The sequence below is a fragment of the Chlorocebus sabaeus genome, chromosome 12 (assembly GCF_047675955.1).
Source record: "Chlorocebus sabaeus isolate Y175 chromosome 12, mChlSab1.0.hap1, whole genome shotgun sequence".
Lineage (NCBI taxonomy): Eukaryota > Metazoa > Chordata > Mammalia > Primates > Cercopithecidae > Chlorocebus > Chlorocebus sabaeus.
The window spans coordinates 819036-838387 of NC_132915.1; the positions used below are offsets into that span (position 1 = coordinate 819036).

A 19352-nucleotide genomic window follows, 5' to 3' on the forward strand; every position below is an offset into this window, starting at 1 on the left:
CCCGCCGCGCCCACCCGCTCTCGCGAGCCTTCCCGCGCCCCTCGCCGCCTCCTCCCGCTCCGCCGCTGACGTGTCGGCCAGACCCCCGGGGAAGCCTCCGCCCTCGCCGCCTCCTGCGGCCTGCCGCTTACCGGGTGGTCCTCGCGGGAGCTGCTTCAGCAGTTTGGGCAGTGGCGGAAAGGAAGCCACCGCCCGGGACCTGTGGCTTGAAAATTTGGCTTTGCCTCGTATTGGCTTTTGGTTTTGAGGTTTTTGGAATTTTCCCGCGGTGCCTCGGCAGTGGGGCTGCGCGCGCACACGTGTGAGCGGTGCATTCTGGGGCCTGGCGAGCGGCCCCGCGCGCTCCCGCGGCCTCGCGGGAAAATTCCGACGAATCTCGGGTCCGTGGGGCGGGGCGGGCGCGTCCGGGACGCTGGCGGAAGTGGGCCCGGCTGGGGCGGGCGCTGGGTGCGCGGAGTCGGTACCGCTCGGGTGTTCCCGGGCTCGCGGGGAGGCCCCGCAGGGAGCAACGCCGCGGCAGCGCCCGCGTAGAAGGGGCGCTGGCTTCTTCCATGGTCTGTTCAAAGTGTAGGGGAGATAAAACGGAAATTACTTCTTTGGAAGAAAAGTTGAGGCTTTGTCAACGGGGTAAAACCTCTGAAATAAGATTGTCTAAGTGCGTTCTCAACGATACCCACAAAAAAGCCATCTTCAGTTAATGATTTCCCCGGCCGCGCGTCAGTTCCATCCAGTGTGTGGTCGGGTTCAAGTCAGTTCAACGCTGTACTTAAACCACCCAAACAAATACTAACAGAATTGTCTCCAAACTCCCGTTTATGACAATGGCATTAGCTTGTCTTGGTGAATTGTTTTTGCGTCTAGAATCTGACGAATTAAGCTTTAAAATGCCTTAAATCAATGCCTCATAACCATAAATCATAATCATAAAACTACAGCTTGGGCCGGGCGCGGTGGCTCACGCCTGTAATCCCAGCACTTTGGGAGGCCGAGGCGGGCGGATCACGAGGTCAGAAGATCAAGACCAGCCTGGCCAACACGGTGAAACCCCGTCTCTACTAAAAATACAAAAAATTAGCCGGGATGGTGGCGGCGCCTGTGGTCCCAGCTACTCGGGAGGCTGAGGCAGGAGAATGGCGTGTACCCAGGAGGTGGAGGTTGCAGTGAGCTGAGATCGCGCCACTCACTCCAGCCTGGCGACAGAGCGAGACTCCGTCTCAAACAAAAAAACTGTAACTTCACATATACGTTCAAAAACACACTACAGGTGGGGTGCGGTGGCTCACACCCCCAATCCCAGCATTTTGGGAGGCCGAGGCAGGTGGATCACCTGTGGTCAGGAGTTTGAGACCAGCCTGGTCAACATAGCAAAAAACCGTCTCTACTAATAATACAAAAATTAGTGTGTACTCCCAGCTGCTTAAGAGGCTGAGGCAGGAGAATTGCTTGAACCCAGGAGGTGAAGGTTGCAGTAAGCCAAGATCGCACTACTGCACTCCAGCCTGGCCAACAAAGCGAGACTCCATCTCAAAAAACACCACCACAAAGCTGTTTGCTTGTAATAAAAATAGCTCTAGAGTATTTAAACACTTCCAACTATTCCTATGGTGAAGAAATACCCATTTTACCAATGAATACTTTCAATTCAGAGACTAATTTGCAGAGGTTATACATTTATAAGTGATACAATAAGTATATAGCATAGCGGTAGCAACAATCTTTTTAAGAATTAAAGGTAGTTAAAAAAAGGAACCGATCCAGAGGTTGAGACAAAAGTGGCAGAATCTGCAACTACATTAAGGAATTCGGTGTTTAAATCCATTCTTGAAACTATTCCCTGCCAGTTAAGGAAGTCGGTGCTTTTTGATTGTTTCTTAATTTTAGATTTGGGGGCGGGTACATGTGCTTGTTTGTTACATAGGTATATTGTGTAATGGTGGGGATTGGGCTTCTGGTGTACCTGTCACCCAAATGTTGAACATTGTACCCAATAGGAAATTTTTCAGCCCTCACCCCCCCTCCCACCCTCTCCTTCCCTTTTTGGAGTCCCCAGTGTCTTGTTACTCCCATTCTTATGTGCATGTATACCTATCGTTTAGCTCCCACTTATGAGAACATGCAGTATTTGAGTTTCTGTTTCTGAGTTTGTTCACTTAGGATGATGGCCTCCAGCTCCGTCCATGTTGCTGCAAAAGACGTGATTTCATTCTGTTTTACAGCGGAGAGGTCGATGCGTTTTTGATGTGTGCATAGTGTGACGTGAATAAATCAAAAGCAAGTCCTGGGTAGGGAGATACATGCCTGAGGGGCACGCATCGTGGTACCTTGACCATGAGAAAGTCACCTCTGTGGTAACAAATCAAGAGTGAGCTAGTGTTTAAGTTCTGCATTTACCAGCAAAGAAAGCAAGTCAAGTATGTATTTCTTTAGAGAAACTATTTTGGTACCCACATCCTTTTACATATTTGCTGAAAAATCATTTTTAGTGTTTGTTAATGATTGATGTCTTGCCATATCCCAGTTTTCTGTCTTTTTAGTTCAGTGGTTAATAAAGAATCTCTAGGCTCATCCAACTTTGCAGTATATGACATGACACCATGTTTAGGCCTCATTTAGACCTAAATGGGAAGCATACATAGCATAAAGATCCAAACTTAAATTTATAGGGATTCATTTTGCCTGGCATTCGTATACATGGAACTATCTTAATAATATTTTAAGCAATAATGAGATGTTCACTTTGTAAAATGCCTGGAAAGTTTCCAGAGAAACAGATATTTCAATACAAACCCTCTTTTTAATTGAATCATAAAATTGATTATGGGTGATCCGGGGTGTGTGTGTGTGTGTGTGTGTGTATGGGGTTTGATTTGTTTGTTTGAGACTGGGTCTCACTCTCACCCAGGCTGAAGTGCAGTGGTGCAAACACAGCTCCCTGCAACCTCGACCTTCTGCGCTCAAGCAATCCAACGGCCTCAGCGGCACCAAAGTGTTGGAGTTATAGGCGTGGGTCACCGGGCCCACATATGTGTTATTCTGAAACACGGTTTTGGTTGCAGAGTATAGAACCCAATCACAAATCATGTAGCAAAAATGAAAAATGGCCTATTTAGGTGAAAATTATTACATTGTTTACATTAAATCTTTACATTCTAGAGGAAAACAACACAATTGGCTGAGTGCTGCCAAGTTCCTGACATTATCAAACCTTCCTTCCAAGTTCAACAAACAGAATCAACTGTCTTAGAATCCACGTTGTGGAAACCATTGTACCAAGACTCCTACTTCCAGAATTAGTTCAGACACCACCCACCTGGTTTCCAGTCCTTATCTGGCACCCCAACATTTAACATTATCTTTTCTTTCTTTCTTTTTTCAAATTTTTTTTCTGAGACAGAGTCTCACTCGGTGGCCCAGGCTGGAGCGCAGTAGCATGATCTCAGCTCAGTTCACTGCAACCTCCGCCTCCCTGGTTCAAGCGATTCTTGTGCTTCAACCTCGCGAGTAGCTGGGATTACAGGCACGTGCCATCACGCCCTTAACACTATCTTGTCCATGGCTTTGATATTTGCCTCTTGTGCCTCAGTTGTGAATAATGCATGTTGAAGTTCCAGGCACTGGGCTAACTCCTTAGGCTGGGTTATTTCCTTTGATTCTCACAGTGATCTTATGTAATCCACAGTGGTAATACTCTACTTTCACAGATACAGGAACTCATACACAGAGCCATCTCTTCTAGTGGAGGGTGGAACCTGACTTCAATTCCATTCACAGTGGCTTCGTACTTACAGTGTTCTTGCTCCTGGCCGGGCTGATGACTTGGAGATAGGGCACAGGGTGAGGTGATCCCAGAGGCTTTACACTCTCACCACATTACTTTCCCATTAAAACATTCCCGCTGAGGAAATGTCAGTTGAATTAGAGAAGAGAACAATGTGAATTTTTTTTGTGCCAGAAACACTTTAAGAAATGGAGCAGATAATAGTGCAGGGCTTTGATCTGCCACCCCGAAGGGGAATAGGCCAAGGAAGGGATGGCTGCAGGGATGGAAATTCATGGAAAATGGGAAATGTATTATAAATGCTGCAGGGAATCTGCCCCTTCTACCCCTGACATGCTCACTCCCTAGGCTCTGCTGAAAGAACGCACCTAGGAGGACATGTTTGTACTAGAGCCTCCGTTGCTAGCCACAGCTAATTGAACCAGGGATGGTAGCCTGACCCTAGCTGAACCAATCAAACTATTGCTGGGGAATTTGGAATTGCGACACTGAGAGACTGTAACACCTCTATACAACAGGAGCTAAAGCCCGCATGCCAACTGGAGTTACGGGGGAAAGACAAAAATGTAAGTAGCAAAGAAAATTGGCTGGCAGAGAAAAGCAAAATGAGGTTGAAAGGCTATTATTTATCCTGTGAGAGAGATGGGAGCTTCCATTCCTTATTTTTTATTTTTAAACCCAATTTTAAGGTAAACTGACTACATATTTTTTTCTGTTCTTAGTGGTCCACAAGATTCCCCCACATCCTTGCAACAATGACCCTTTTACCCATGCTGACTTCAGTGAGTTTCTCTCCCTCACTGCAAAGTAAGCCCTGACTAAGAACCTGGAGGTGGCAGCTCTTCATTGTGTCACTGGGCATCAGCACTTTGACTGAGCCTAATTTAATTGATAAATTAATCAATAGACACCTAATGCGAGATTACTATAGGGAACAAAAAATAGCTTTTCCGTACCCATCCTAGGTTCATGGCTGAGGCCTCCATGATAAAAGACAGATTAACAAAAGCAAAGCGTAGATGTTGCATGTAAGTTTCCCATGACATAGGAGCCTTCCTAAGGAAAGGAACACCCAGAGCAGCTGTTAAACTTGTGTGTTTCTATGCCGGGTTTCATGAAGAGTGGACAGTTGTGAGGAGATATAGTTGAACAAAGATGGGAATAAACTGGGGGGGAATTTAGCGAGGCTTATTTGTTCAGATTTTTCTCTGTAACCCTTCAGTCTTCAGAGATAAGAAAGTACCTTTCCTGTGGATATGGGTACTATGGATATAGGCAGCACTTCTCACATGAGGGTCTTAGGACCTGCTTCATGGAAAGTTCAGAAAATCATTCCAAGGTTTTATCACCTGCATCAGGAGAAAGGAGAGGAGGGAAGGTAAGAGTGACCTTCCAGCTTCTGCCATGTTTTCAAACGTCAACATGCCGTATTTAGGAGTAGCATGTTCTGCACACAATCACTACCAAACATAAAGCACAAAGCCTATAGGCTGTATGAAAGACACAGATCTAAGTATTTTACAGTTAAAAGAAAGCAGGAGTTGTTTAGAATTTTGGATTTGGAGTGGAGGGGGCCAGTAAAATGACCATAATATTAGAAGTTAACAGAGTTAACAACTTTTTATTTGGTCAAGTAAAGACCTTAGGAGAAAAAGTCTGCCAAAATTATAATTTCATTTTTTAAGAAATGTATTTTTAACTTTAAGACAAGATGAAGGGAAAAAGTCTCAAAGAACAGTCTTCTAAATTGAGTAAGTTTTATTTCATGAAAAACTCATTACATTGTTTTTATTCATCTCATTTTACCACTTCCTCCCCTTGTTAGTATCAGAACACTGCTTTTATTTAGCATGGCAATGTGCCCAATAAAAGGGACCACCTTCCCCAGACTCCATTCTGACTAGGGGTGGCCAGCAACTCGGCTCTCGCCAGTGAGAGAGAAAAGTTGGAAAGACAAGAGGCCAGGAGATATTTAACCTTCTTCCCCTCGCTCCTGCTTCCTAGTTAGAATAAGGGCTGAAGGACTTAAGTTCCAGTCATCGTGGACTGTAAACAACTCTTAAGGATGATAGTCATGGAATGAGGATGGCAGAGAAAAAAAAAAAAAAAAAAAAGGAGGGCTGGGCACCATGGCTCATGCCTGTAATCCCAGCACTTTGGGAGGCTGAGGCGGGTGGATTATCTGAGGTCAGAAGTTTGAGACCAGCCTGACTACCATGGAGAAACCCCATCTCTACTAAAAAAAACACAAAATTAACCAGGCATGGTGGCACACGCCTGTAATCCCAGGTACTTGGGAGGCTGAGGCAGGAGAATCACTTGAACCTGGGGGATGGAGGTTACAGTGAGGCAAGATCGCGCCATTGCACTCCAGCCTGGGCAACAAGAGTGAAACTCTGTCTCAAAAAAAAAAAAAAAGAAAAAAGAAAAAAAAAAGGAGGACCCTGGGTCCCCAGTAATCATGAGAGTTACCTGGCTTGCCTAACTCTGGATTTTATAATTGCAAACCTCAAATATCTGCGACAGGTCTCAGTTAATTTAGAAAGTTTATTTTGCCGGCAGGGCACAGTGGCTCACGCCTATAATCCCAACACTTTGGGAGGCTGAGTCGGGCAGACCATGAGGTCAGGAGATCGAGACCGTGGTGACTAACACAGTGAAACCTCACCTCTACTAAAAATACAAAAAATTAGCCAGGCGTGGCGGCGGGCGCCTGTAGTCCCAGCTACTGGGGAGGCTGAGGCAGGAGCATGGCGTAAACCCAGGAGGCAGTGCTTGCAGTGAGCCGAGATCGTGCCATTGCACTCCAGCCTGGGTGACAAAGCGAGACTCCGTCTCAAAAAAAAAAAAAAAAGAAAGTTTATTTTGCCAAGGTTGAGGACGAACACCCATAACACAGGCTCAGAGGTCCTGATGACATGTGCCCAAGGTGGTCAGAACACAGTTTGGTTTTATACATTTTAGGAAGACATGAGACAGCAGTGAACATATGTAAGATAAATATTGTTTCGGTCCAGGAAAGGCAGGGTGACTCAAAGCAAAGGTGGGACAACGTGAAGTGGGGAGGGGGCTTCCAGGTCATAGGTAGATAAGAGACAAATGGGTGCATTCTTTTGAGTTTCTGTTGACCCTCTCCAAAGGAGGTAATCAGATATACATTTATTTTGGTGAGCAGAGGGGTGACTTTGAATAGAATGGGAGGCAAGTTTACCCTAAGCAGTTCCCAGTTTGACTTTTCCCTTTACCTTAGTGATCTCGGGGCCCCCAGATTTATTTTCCTTCCATATTTCCCCCCTTTTCTTTTTAGAAATATTTAGTAGAAATAATTTTAGAAGAAAATGAGTCTCTGGTCTCAACTTTTGTCTGATCTCTGATGGCTAGCATGGTTTATTCCTCGATGGGTAGGTCGGTCAGGTCCTGAGTTATTAGGAAAGTTCATTTTTACCAGGTTGTGAAATGTTATGTTTTATGAAGAGAAAATAGGGGGAGGAAGGGAAGAAAACAACAACAAACAAAAGAACAAGCTTGGAAAATGGGTACAGGCCATATGATTCTGAAGTACATACATCAGTAGGCAGGCATGAAAGTGGATTATATATGTAAATAGGTTGCTATTATTTTCTTCTGAAGTTTAAGTTGTCTAGCTTCAGTTTGCAGGGCTTTACAAAAGTGCAGCTTAATTTTCAGTGACTCCAAATTAGGAAAAATGGGGGGTAAAAGAAGGAAAAAATGAAAACATGATTTTGAAGACTTATAGCCAAGGAAAATTAGAATTCGGCCCGAACTATAGAAAATAATAAAAATTGGAAAGCATTAGGCAAGACTCAAATGTAACAACAGGTGTGCCATAGTTTTTGAAACATAATTTTTCTCTCTCCAGTTTCCCATTTTTACTACAGCCAAATCATGGTAGGACTGATTTGCTTTATTACACTTGAAATGACAATTTGTATACAGTGGAGCAAGAATAATTATTTGTTTACATAGCCTTTTAAATTGCCTTTGATGAAACTTTGTTCCATAGAAGGAATCTCAGAGAAGACTTTTTTAAAGCCCAGCCATGGATTTGTACCATCAAATAGCTATGAGTTGGTGAATTTCTCTACTTCTAAGGTTCCAAGATAAACTTGGGGCTCCTGGGCCTGTCAGAAAGTTACATTATTTACTTACCACAGGTCAGAAACCCTGTACAGGGGCTGTGTAGACAAGGTATGAGGCCTGTTTTCCCAAGGGGCTTTTATTGGCTCCATAAGTCAAGTTTGATTCCTTAAAGGAAAGCACATCATTCCAGTCAAAGCCTAGGTAAAATAACCAGTTGCACCAATTGTGTTCTGTTATAAATGAAGACATATTCTTATTGCACTTATGCAAATAACTATATTGCCATAAGTTAAGAATATTCACAAATGGTTTCCAAATTCTGGAGAAATCAGGTAGAGAGAAACAAATATGTTCTAAATTTTGTTCACAGAAGTGTACTAAATTGTTAAAAGCTGTTAATAGCTCAAAAAAAGTTTCTCTGACTCTAAAGAAACAAAACAAAGGATGAGAAATGTTGTAAGCAAAAAGTCAAAAAGATTACTTTAGTTTTCTATTAGTTCAATCCATGTAGTTAATTTCTGTTCTGCTTGATATTCATAAACATTTCAGTTCTCCATGAATCCCAAAAGTTTTTCTCCTATTCTGATGTCACAATTTCCAAAGTTATCAGAAACTTATATTCAAGAGCACCTGTTAGAGTTTTATAGCTGATTATAAAGCCACCTTCTAAAGAGGACCAAAATGAGACAATTGTCTGAGGATGACAAAAAGTTTTAGGGCAGCCATAGACAAAGACACAGTTGACAAGGAAATTTGTTACCTCTGTGGCACATACTAATATAACTTAACAATTACAATTATTACTGATAATGTACAGTAAGACATATCAGAATCATAGGCGTTTCCCCTAATTTTGGAACACATACCAATAACATAATTATACAAATACAGCCCAAAGAAAACTAAACACCATTTCACATTTGACAATGTTTCCTGTATAATTTTTATACCAATAAAGCCAAATTATGTCATTTTTGGACTTTAGGGAACCTAATATCCTAAAGGATTAATTAGATCAGAAAAAGACATAATTTATCATTTGATTTTAGAAAGTTTGTCAAATATCAAAGTTTTAAAACACTTGATATCACACATCACTGTAAAATAAGTCATTCATTTGACCAAAGTGATAACTCAAGAATTTCCAAAAAAGGTGAAAACTTTCATTCTTTGAGAGAGGAGACTTAATTTTTCAAACAATAAGTCCTAATAAAAACAGCATGAAGCCAACTAAATTTTTTTCAAAATTTTATGAACAATCTATAAGATTTTTATCTTGATCATAAGATATAACCTACATAAGCCTTTTATAACCTTCATAACCTTTATTAAGGAGGTGGTTAATGCTTCCAAGAAAACCTTGTTAATCTGACAGAGTGGTGCATATGATGGTCTTGCATCAGAGTGCCTTTAACATTAATGGTTAATTTACAGAAAAACTGACCTTATCTTATCTCTCAAAATTGGCCCTTACCCTCTCACACACCCACATCTTCTGCGATAGTCCCTGATCCTTGAGTTGTGGAATAGCTTTAATTTCTGACCCTGTGTCTCAGGAATGCAGTTTGTTTTGATAGATATTTTCTATGAGGCCTGAAGATGAGGCTTTAATTGCTGTCAGAGTTTAAGATTTAGCAGGATTTGGTGTCCTTTCAGACCCAGTACTGAAAGCCCTGTAACTCAATGTCAAAAGGATTTTAAAAGCCCATACAGAAAGATACAAGGATGTAATAACCTTAATTTAAAAAAATACATTTTAATCTCTTTTTTTTCTAAGGAAACCAAAAACTTAATAATAATGGCATAGGAATTGTTTCAATAAACCATAAAACCTATTAGGCCAGTTCCTAAAAGGCAAAAGAGAAGAGCTTCTGCACTGCACAGAATATTATGTTGGAAGAAAACATTTCCCTTACACCTTTAAGAAAATATTGTTAGCATCAGGCCACAACAAACAGAACTTGAGGAAAAAAACCTTATATTACTTGAAAGATGAGTTGGAGAGTGTTACTATATCTCAACGTTTCAAAAAGGAGAGAAAACCGAAAATGGCAAGGTGCAATAAAAGTTGAAAATCAGGTTAAAAAAAAAATTAACATCTCTAGGCTGGGCGCAGTGATTCACACCTGTAATCCCAGCACTTTGGGAGGCCAACACGGGTGGATCATGGGATCAGGAGTTTGAGACCAGCCTGGCTAGCATGGTGAAACCCCTCTCTACCAAAAATACAAAAAATATGCCGGGCATGGTGGTACGTGCCTGTGATCCCAGCTACTCGGGAGGCTGAGGCAGGAAAATTACTTGAATCTGGGAGGTGGAGATTGCAGTGAGCCAAGATCATGCCACTGCACTCCAGCCTGAGCGACGAGCAAGACTCTGTCTCAAAAAAAAAAAAGAAAAAAAAATTTCTTGTAATTTATTAAAAGTAAGTCAACCCCTTAAGAAAATTTCATTGTTCTGACCGGGCATGGTGGTGCATGCCTATAATCCCAGCACTCTGGGAGGCCAAGGCGGGCAGATCATGAGGTCAAGAGATCAAGACTATTGTGGCCAATATGGAGAAACCCTGTCTCTACTAAAAATACAAAAACTAGCCGGGCGTGGTGGTGCGTGCCTGTAGTACCAGCTACTTGGGAGGCTGAGGCAGGAGAATCGCTTGAACCCAGAAGGTGGAGGTTGCAGTGAGCTGAGATCGTGCCACTGCACTCCAGCCTGGCAACACAGTGAGACTCCTTCTGAGAAAAAAAAAAATCCATTGTTCTAACCAACTGTTTAGTGTATAAGTGGGTTTTTTTTTTTTACATCAAGCCCAATCTCTAGAAAGAACACTGCAATTTCCTTTTAATTAATAGACAATTTGATCATATAAAAGTTTTGGGTTTTTAAAAATAAATCCTCTTATTGTGACTTACACAGACTATTCATGACATGCTTAGACTTTCTGGTTTGTCCTGAACATCCCTCTTTGTTAAACAACCAGTCATTTTATATTAGGACTAAATTTGCCATACAAGATTCTTTCTCATATAAAATTATTTATCTTTAAGCTTCTTACCAAAAAAAAACCCTCTTTATTTTTACAACCTGCATTACCTCTGTCTTATTTCCTGGCTCCTTTTACCTTGTTTTATATGTACCATTTATATAAGGTTTGAATTAGACAAAAATTGTTCACCTTTTTAAAAAGGACACAGTTTTTTGAAATAATGTTTTCCTATAATATAGTTTTATTGGAAAATACCCAAATAATGAAATATCTATTATTTAATTTAATATAATTTTAGATTCTAAATTATGATGAGTTTGTCTACAAGTATTTATCCCATTACATTTGATTAATTATTGTATTTTAATCATTTACCTAGATTATTTATGAAAACTACAATAGTCTTCATTTAAAGTTATGGAACTGCCATTGCAAAATTATAACTAAGATAGTGAAAAAATCTGACCTAACTGACTCCATCTTGCTTCTAACCTCCAAGCTGTTCATGTTTATTCCTGGGTATAGGCTGAGCTAACTTTGGGAGGAACTTAGTTTACAGTTTAGCTTTGAAACAAAGATGATAACAGTCCTTTCCCAAAACAAACCTTACTGCTTGTGGACTAGACTGCCTAAAGTCACAAGATTAGAAGTTATGGTAATCTTACTAAATTTAAGATGTAGCTATTTTCATTAAACCTATATCTATGTCTTATTTATTAAACTTACAGCCAGGTGCAGTGGCTCATGCCTGTAATCCCAGCACTTTTGGAGGCTGAGGTAGGCGAATCACTGGAAGTCAGGAGTTCAAGACCAGCCTGGCCAACATGGTGAAACCCCATCTCTACTAAAAATACAAAAATTAGCTGGGTGTGGTGACTGGTGCCTGTAATCCCAGCTACCTGGGAGGCCGAGGCAGGAGAATCACTTGAGCCTGGAAAGTGGAGGTTGTAGTGAGCTGAGATCACACCACTGCACTCCAAACTGGGCAACAGAGAAAGACTTTGTCTAAAAAAAAAAAAAAATTACATAAGCAAAGATCATTTTGTCTTGGGCTGGGGCTGGGTCTGTAATTTTGTAGCCCCTATGCCAAATTTTGACACCCTATAGGATTTGGCAGAGATAAGCATGAAATTGCTTGATTAACAAATGCAAACAAAAATATATACTGGCAATTCCCATTTCTAACATTACTTCACCAATAATTTCAAAGCTAGTTTATTTATTAAAAGATTTTACTTAATTTATGTAAACTTGAAAAAGCATTTGACTAGTCTTCTTTTTTCCTGATAAAGTATTTGGTTCAACCACCTTTACTTTCTTAAGCCAATTAATTGGAGTTCCTTTATATATTTTCAGTAGTGAAACACTGTGTACACAACACATAAATACATAGATGTGTCAGGCATGCCGATAGAAATACATCTCAGATTCATAAGAGCTTTTTCTTTTCCTATTTTAGACTTCCAAATTCTTTTTTCTTTTCTTTCTTTTTTTCCTTTTTTTTTTTTTTTTAGACAGAGTCTCGCTGTGTCACTCAGGCTGAAGTACAGTGGCACAATCTCAGCCCACTGCAACCTCTGCCTCCCAGGATCAAGCGATTCTCCTGCCTCAGTCTCTCGAGTAGCTGGGATTACAGGTGTGCACCATGATGCCTGGCTAATTTTTGCATTTTTAGTAGAAATGGGGTTTCGCCATGTTAGCCTGGCTGGTCTCAAACTCCTGACCTCAGGTGATCCGCCCACCTTGGCCTCCGAAAGTGCTGGGATTATAGGCGTGAGCCACTGCGCCCAACCTTCAAATTCTTGATAACCTGTTTTCACTACCCTAGCCAGTTGTCAGCTAAGTAGCCTTAAATTTGCATATTAAAGGAACCAACTCAGGTGAAAATCAAATAGCAAGATTTACATCATATGGTACAAAGAGAAAAAGTCTGGTGTGCTAGAGGGAAATTTGATTTAATTGCCAATTAAACATGAAATTATAAATATCTTTTAAATATACACACACACACACACCCTATAGCTTTTACTTCAGAACTTTTAGCCATGAGATAAATACAAATTCACTGGCTTGCAAACAAAAAACCTGTTGGATTCAAACAGTGGTTTTTATCTTAATAGAAAAATAACAGCAGATTTAAAGCAGGCAGAAAATAAAATAACCGGGCACAGTTGCTCATGCCTGTAATCCCAGCACTTTGGGAGGCCGAGGCAGGTGGATCATGAGGTCAGGAGATAGAGACCATCCTGGCTAACACAGTGAAACCCCCGTCTCTACTAAAAAACACAAAAAATTAGCTGGGCGTGGTGGCAGGTGCCTGTAGTCCCCGCTAATCGAGAGGCTGTGGCAGGAGAATGGTGTGAACCCGGGAGGCAGAGCTTGCAGTGAGCTGAGATCACGCCACTGCACTCCAGCCTGGGCGAGAGAGCGAGACTCTGTCTCAAAAAAAAAGTAAAGAAAATAGAGAAAAAAGAAAAGAAAATAGAGGAAAAAAGAAGAGAAAATAGATGAAGAAAGAACTTAGGAACTCTACAGCTTGCAGACCAACCTTAGGGCTCTTTTTCCTTAGTGTAATTGTGCATAAAGACCATATTAGTTCCATTTTACATAGACTATGGCAAGTAGGGGTGCTATAAATCTACAAAGTGCTCGAAAGGGGGTCATTCTCCTTGTTTTCTCCTCATTCTTAGATTATGGTTTCCCACTTCTTTTCTTAAAAGGAGGAACCGAGCTGTGAGCTGTGGCCTAGGTTTTTGCGTGGTGGATTGATATGTGCTGCTTGTGGGCAGGACTCCACAATGTGTCACCACAGAGTTATTTCCACCCTTTCACGTGTCTTGTTTTCTCTCTCCAGACATCCCTGGCCTCTGAGAGGGATCAAAATGCTGAATGATCAGCCCTTATATGTGCTTCCTGGGCAGGCCTTTTTTTAAAATTAATTTTTGTTGGGGATTTCCCTGTAGGGCCACTGCACATCACAGGGGTCAATCCAAATTAATTTTTGTTGGGGATTTCCCTGTAGGGCCACTGCACATCACAGGGGTCACTCCCCCAGACACTTCCATGAGCCCCTCCCCCTCCATCACCTAGTGGCACCTTTCAGCTGGGAGAAGCAAATGCTCTTTCTCTTTGGTACTGAAGAAAACTCAATATCTCATTTACCTATGAAAACAACAGTTCAGTTCCTCACGCAAATGCATACAGACAAACTGAATCAAGATTAATTTTGGGAGTAAAAGCAATAGAGAAGACCCTTTAGAATGCATCTCCTAACTAGAATTAGGATCCTTAAACATCTTTCTAGGAGAGAAATAAAAAACAACAGCTAAGACCACTTCCTGTAAACTGTGTTCAGCCACCCCTATTTTGTAGCTCTTGTCCGCCATTACACACGCCAAGGGCAAATCCTCTCACAGTACAAGGTCATCTCTGGTACCCCCAAAGCGAAAGAGGCCAGGCCATGCAATAGAGGAAAACAGCGCTCTAGACCTAAGAAGAATCTGCCCATGACTCTTGAAACTCCACAAAGAAAATAGAACAGCCCAAAAGGGCTGAGTGACACCTTTGTTCTGAATTCTTTAAAGGGGTTCAAGTCATTAGAAGCCTTTTCTAGATTTTTTTGTGTTTTTTTGGTACTGCAGATAGCAAAGGGGGAAGGAAGTGCAGGTTGGAAGAAAAGTAAACAAAAGAAATTTGTTTTTGTATTTAAGGCACGAAGCAAACACAAGCATGAATTTTTGCTCCCCCCACCCCGCTCTTTTGCAGCTGCAAGGAATTTTAGCCAAATTAGAGAGGGTTTGTTACCAATAATTTGGAATTCTCACTAGGATTTGACCAGTCAGGTAGAGTTGGTCAAATCTGATGGGAGAAAAACCGGAACAAACAACAACCACAAACCCAACAATACAATCACTGAGCACTCTAATGGTCAGGAAAAATTAAGGCCAGCTGGTTGCTGAGCTTTAGCCAAGCCAAAACCCCACTTCAGATACCGACCTGGAGATAGGTCTCAGGCTGAAGACTGCTTTCAACCGTCCTAGAAGCAGGGAAAGAAAACCCAAATTCTTCTTCCCTCCTGAGAGTGCGCTCAAACTTCATAAAGGAGTTACCTGCCTTCCATCTGCATGGAAGCAGGAAATCTTGCCTTCCTTGTTAGAAGCAAGTAAAACTCTTAAAAAAAAAAAAAAAAAAAAAAAAAAAGAGAGAGAGTTGTATAGCAAAATAAAAATAAACTTTACATCACAACCAAATTTCGGGAGACCAGGGATTCTCTGGAGGGGGGTGCTCCCAGACCTCAGTAAATTGTCCTATTGGTTTGAACCATAAATTTGGCTCATGCTGGTCCCAAGCACCAATGGGAGATTTGTCAAAGGTCATAGGCATCTCCATTCAGAATCCCTCTGTGGTTACCAAAATGTGAACCCCAAATATCTGAGACAAGCCTCAGTTAATTTAGAAAGTTTATTTTGCCAGGGTTGAGGACACGCACCCATGACACAGCCTCTCCGGAGGTCCTGATGACAGGTGCCTGAGGTGGTCAGAGCACGGTGTGGTTTCATACATTTTAGGGAGACATGAGACATCAATCCACCTATGTGAAATGAATATTGGTTTGGTCCAGAAAAACGTGGGACAACTCGAAGCAGGCAGGGGTCTTCCAGGTCATAGGTAGATATGAGACAAATGGGTGCTTTTTTTTAAATTTTCTGACATGGTATCTCACTTCGTCACTGAGGCTGGAGTGCAGTGGTGCAATCTCGGCTCACTGCAACCTCATCCCCCAGGTTCAAGTGACTCTCCTGCCTCAGCTTCCCAAGTAACTGGGATTACAGGCGCCCACTAGGACACCCAGCTAATTTTTGTGTTTTTGGTGGAGTGGGGTTTCACCACGTTGGCTGTGGCTGGGCTGGTCTTGAACTCGCGATTACAAGTGATCACTCACTCTGCTTCCCACAGTGCTGAGATGACCAGCGTGAGCCACCATGTCTGGCCACGTGCATTCTGTGGAGTTTCTGATCGTCCTGCCAAAGGAGGCAAGCAGATAGGCATTTACCTCCGTGAGCAGAGCGGCGGCTTTATATAGAATGAGAAGCAGGTTTGCTCTAAGCAGTTCCCAGCTTGACCTTCCACTTTAGCTTAGTGATTTTGGGACCCCAATGTTTCCAGAGTTGGTTCCTTCCATTGGGTCTCCTCCTGCTGTTGGGTTCGTGGGCTCACTGACTTCAAGAATGGAGAGGCAGACCTTCACGCTGAATGTTACAGCTCTGGAAGATGGCAGGGACCCAAAGAGGGAGCAGCAGCCAGGTTTATTCGAAACAGCAAAAGGACCCCAACTGGTCGCCGCTGCTGGCCGGGGGCGGGGGGGGGGGGGCGGCGGGGGGGGCGGGTGGTGGCCAGTTTTTATTCCTTTGTCCCCTCCCATGTTCCGTTTCTGTCCTATGAGAGTGCTCTTTTTTCAATCCTCCCCACAATTGGCCACTTCTAGGATCCTGCTGATTGGTGCATTTTACAGAGCACTGATTGGTGTGCTGATTGGTGCGTTTTACAGAGCACTGATTGGTGCGTTTTACAGAGCGCTGATTGGTGCGTTTTACAGAGCGCTGATTGGTGCGTTTTACAGAGCGCTGATTTCAGAGCACAGTGCATTTCACAGTCCTCTTGCTAGCCACAGAGCACTGATTGGTGAGTTTTACAAGCCTAGCTACAGAGTGCGGATTGGTGCATTTTACAATCTTCTTGTAGGACAGAAAAGTTCTCCAAGTTCCCGCTCAACTCAGGAAGTCCAGCTGACTTCACCTCTCACCAAGATTTTTCTTTCACATAATAAAGACAAACAAATTTCTATTTTGGTTAAATTACTGTTATTTCAGGTCTCTGTGGCTGGCAGCAGAACTCAGCCAAAGCACTATAGTAGGGTCTGGGGTTAACGGGATGAAAAAAAAAAAAAAAAAAAGGAAAAAAAAGCATGTTCTATGCCCTTGTGAAGAAGCTTAGCGGAGTGAAGGGAATTTTCCTTTAATTTATTGAAGTCTGCTTTTCCTGCAGCATAAATCAATAGATATATAGTTGTCAAAATGAGTAAGCCCAAGAAAGCAGCAAGTTTCATTCTGAAAAAGAGGCTGTGGGAGGACCTAAACCAGACCAGGAGGCAAGAAGAGTAAACTCTCTCGCCTACTTACTAAAATTCCGTGAATATTGTGGAATGGAGAAAAAAAACTATCCTTGTGCAATCTAACAGAATTCCCAGAAAATAAAAATGTCATTTTTCCATTGAGCAATGACACACAGTTTCAAAAGAACCTTAAGCCAGTTTTAGTCCAATTATTTAGTTCAGTAAAAAATGCATTCTTACTCAGCGCATGCCTCCCACGAACTATGATGTGTTGTAACTAATGTAACACATTTTTATTGCCTGCAGAAAGTAGTAAGTTACATTTTTAAGTGAGCACGTCTTAAAAATAGTTTCCCTCATATTTCATAGTGATTCATTTAGCATGAAATTAATATTAACTGCTAACAATAAGCACTTAAAATTCAAATTGAAAAGGAAAGTATGCACATTTGTGATTTCATTAATTCTGGCAACCGTTAAGTCAAAAATAAGTAAATTTCGTCCCACTCTTGCATCTGTTTCAGATTGACTCTGTAATTGCCTAATATTTTCTAAGCCTAGTTTCATTATTTTATATATAATATTAATGTGCTAAATTAAGGTTTTAGTACACCCAAGTCATACAATAAGTGTTACACGATAAAGAAACAAACTTCAAATATAATATCAACATGCATATATATTTACTTGCATACCTTAAACTCTATGATCTATAAGGACAAGTGGAAGAAATTAACATTTAATAAGCACCTACTATGTGTCAGGCACTTTATGCTTATTATCTCATTTGATATTGTTTCTCTGACATAATTTCACCACATGTAAGTGTAATAAAAGCGTCACTGTCATTTTGCACATGTCAATAAAGTCAATCAATGTATTAGAAGAAACCTGTTTACTAGGCCAGGCGTGGTGGCTCATGTCTGTAATCCCAGCACTTTGGGAGGCTGAGGCAGGCAACTCACCTGAGATCAGGAGTTCGAGACCAGCCTGCCCAACATGGTGGAACCCCATCTCTACTAAAAATACAAAAAGTAGCCAGGCGTGGTGTCAGGCGCTTGTAAACCCAGCTACTCCAGAGACTGAGGCAGGAGAATCGCTTGAACCCAGGAGGCGGAGGTTGCAGTGAGCCAAGATCCCGCCATTGCACTCCAGCCTGGGGGATAAGAGTGAGACTTCGTCTCGAAAAAAAATAAAAGAAGAAATCTGTTTACTAAAAATTTCAGGACAGCAAGTGACAGAATAGCTTTAATAGAAAACAACTTCCTTGGGCTGGGCGTGGTGGCTCACACCTGTAATCCCAGCACTTTGGGAGGCCAAGGTAGGTGGATCATGAGGTCAGGAGTTCCAGACCAGCCTGGCCAACATGGTGAAACCCCGTCTCTACTAAAAATACAAAAATTAGCTGGGCATGTTGGTGCATGCCTGTAATCCTAGCTACTCAGGAGGCTGAGGCAGGAGAATTGCTTGAACCCGGGAGGCAGAGGTTGCAGTTAGCTGAGATTGCACCACTGCACTCCAGCCTAGGTGACAGAGTGAGACTCCATCTAGAAACAAACAAACAAAAACTTCCTTTTGTTTATATTGGAAACTCTCAAAACTTTAGAAGCATTTTCATGATTCCTGCCTTAAGTGTCTTTACCATCTGTGTTAGTTCCCTATTGCTACTGCAACAAATCACCCATCTCTTTATGGGGTTGGTAACAAACCAACCCCATTATGTTGTAATTTAGTCTTTAAAACCACATAAATTTATTATTTCATACTTCTGGAGGTTAGAATTCTCAGGTCAGTTTCAGTGGACTGAAATCAAGGTGTCAGCGGGGGTTTGTTCTTCCTGGAGGTCCTAGGCAAGAATCTGTTTCCTCACCTTTCTTAGTGCTGGCGGCTGCCTGCATTCCTTGGCCCTGGCCCCATCCTCCAGTGTCTCCCTCTCTGACCACACTGCTTCTCCCTTGTGAATGTATTGGACCCACCCAGAAATTCCAGGATACTCTCTCCATCTCAAGATCCTTATCTCCATCACATCGGCACGTCCCTGTTACCGTGTAAGGTAACAAATTCACCAACTCCAGGGACTATGACGTGGATAACTTTGGGGAACTATTGTTCAGCTTACCACATCCCATTTATTTATTTAAATACATTTTCATGACTCCATTTTCAGATAATGATGCATAATGCTCTGTATATTGTTTTCATCGTATTGAAGGTAATTTATTTCATATGACTTTTAGGAAATCTACTTTCTTTCTTCAAAGACTTTCTGTTTCTTATGGTGTTTAATGACAGATTCCACTAATGTTTGCAGATTAATTTATTTATTTGAACAGATTTGTATCAAATAACTATTACCTGCTTAACTATCAAAGTCG

The 19352-nt window shown here is 41.8% G+C and overlaps 1 protein-coding gene across 10 annotated transcripts in view; it reads right to left on the bottom strand.

Annotated features, from left to right (window-relative positions):
* Positions 1-19352, bottom strand: part of FANCC (FA complementation group C) — a 325195-nt gene that overhangs the window by 218109 nt on the left and 87734 nt on the right. For 9 of the 10 annotated variants that reach the window (XM_007969912.3, XM_073021383.1, XM_037998720.2 and 6 more), the window contains exon 1: positions 132-328. The exons of the other annotated variant lie outside the window; for it this stretch is intronic. The gene's annotated coding sequence lies outside the window, so the exon portion shown is untranslated. Of the gene's footprint in view, positions 1-131; positions 329-19352 lie in introns of those variants that run through there. 10 annotated transcript variants of the gene reach the window in all.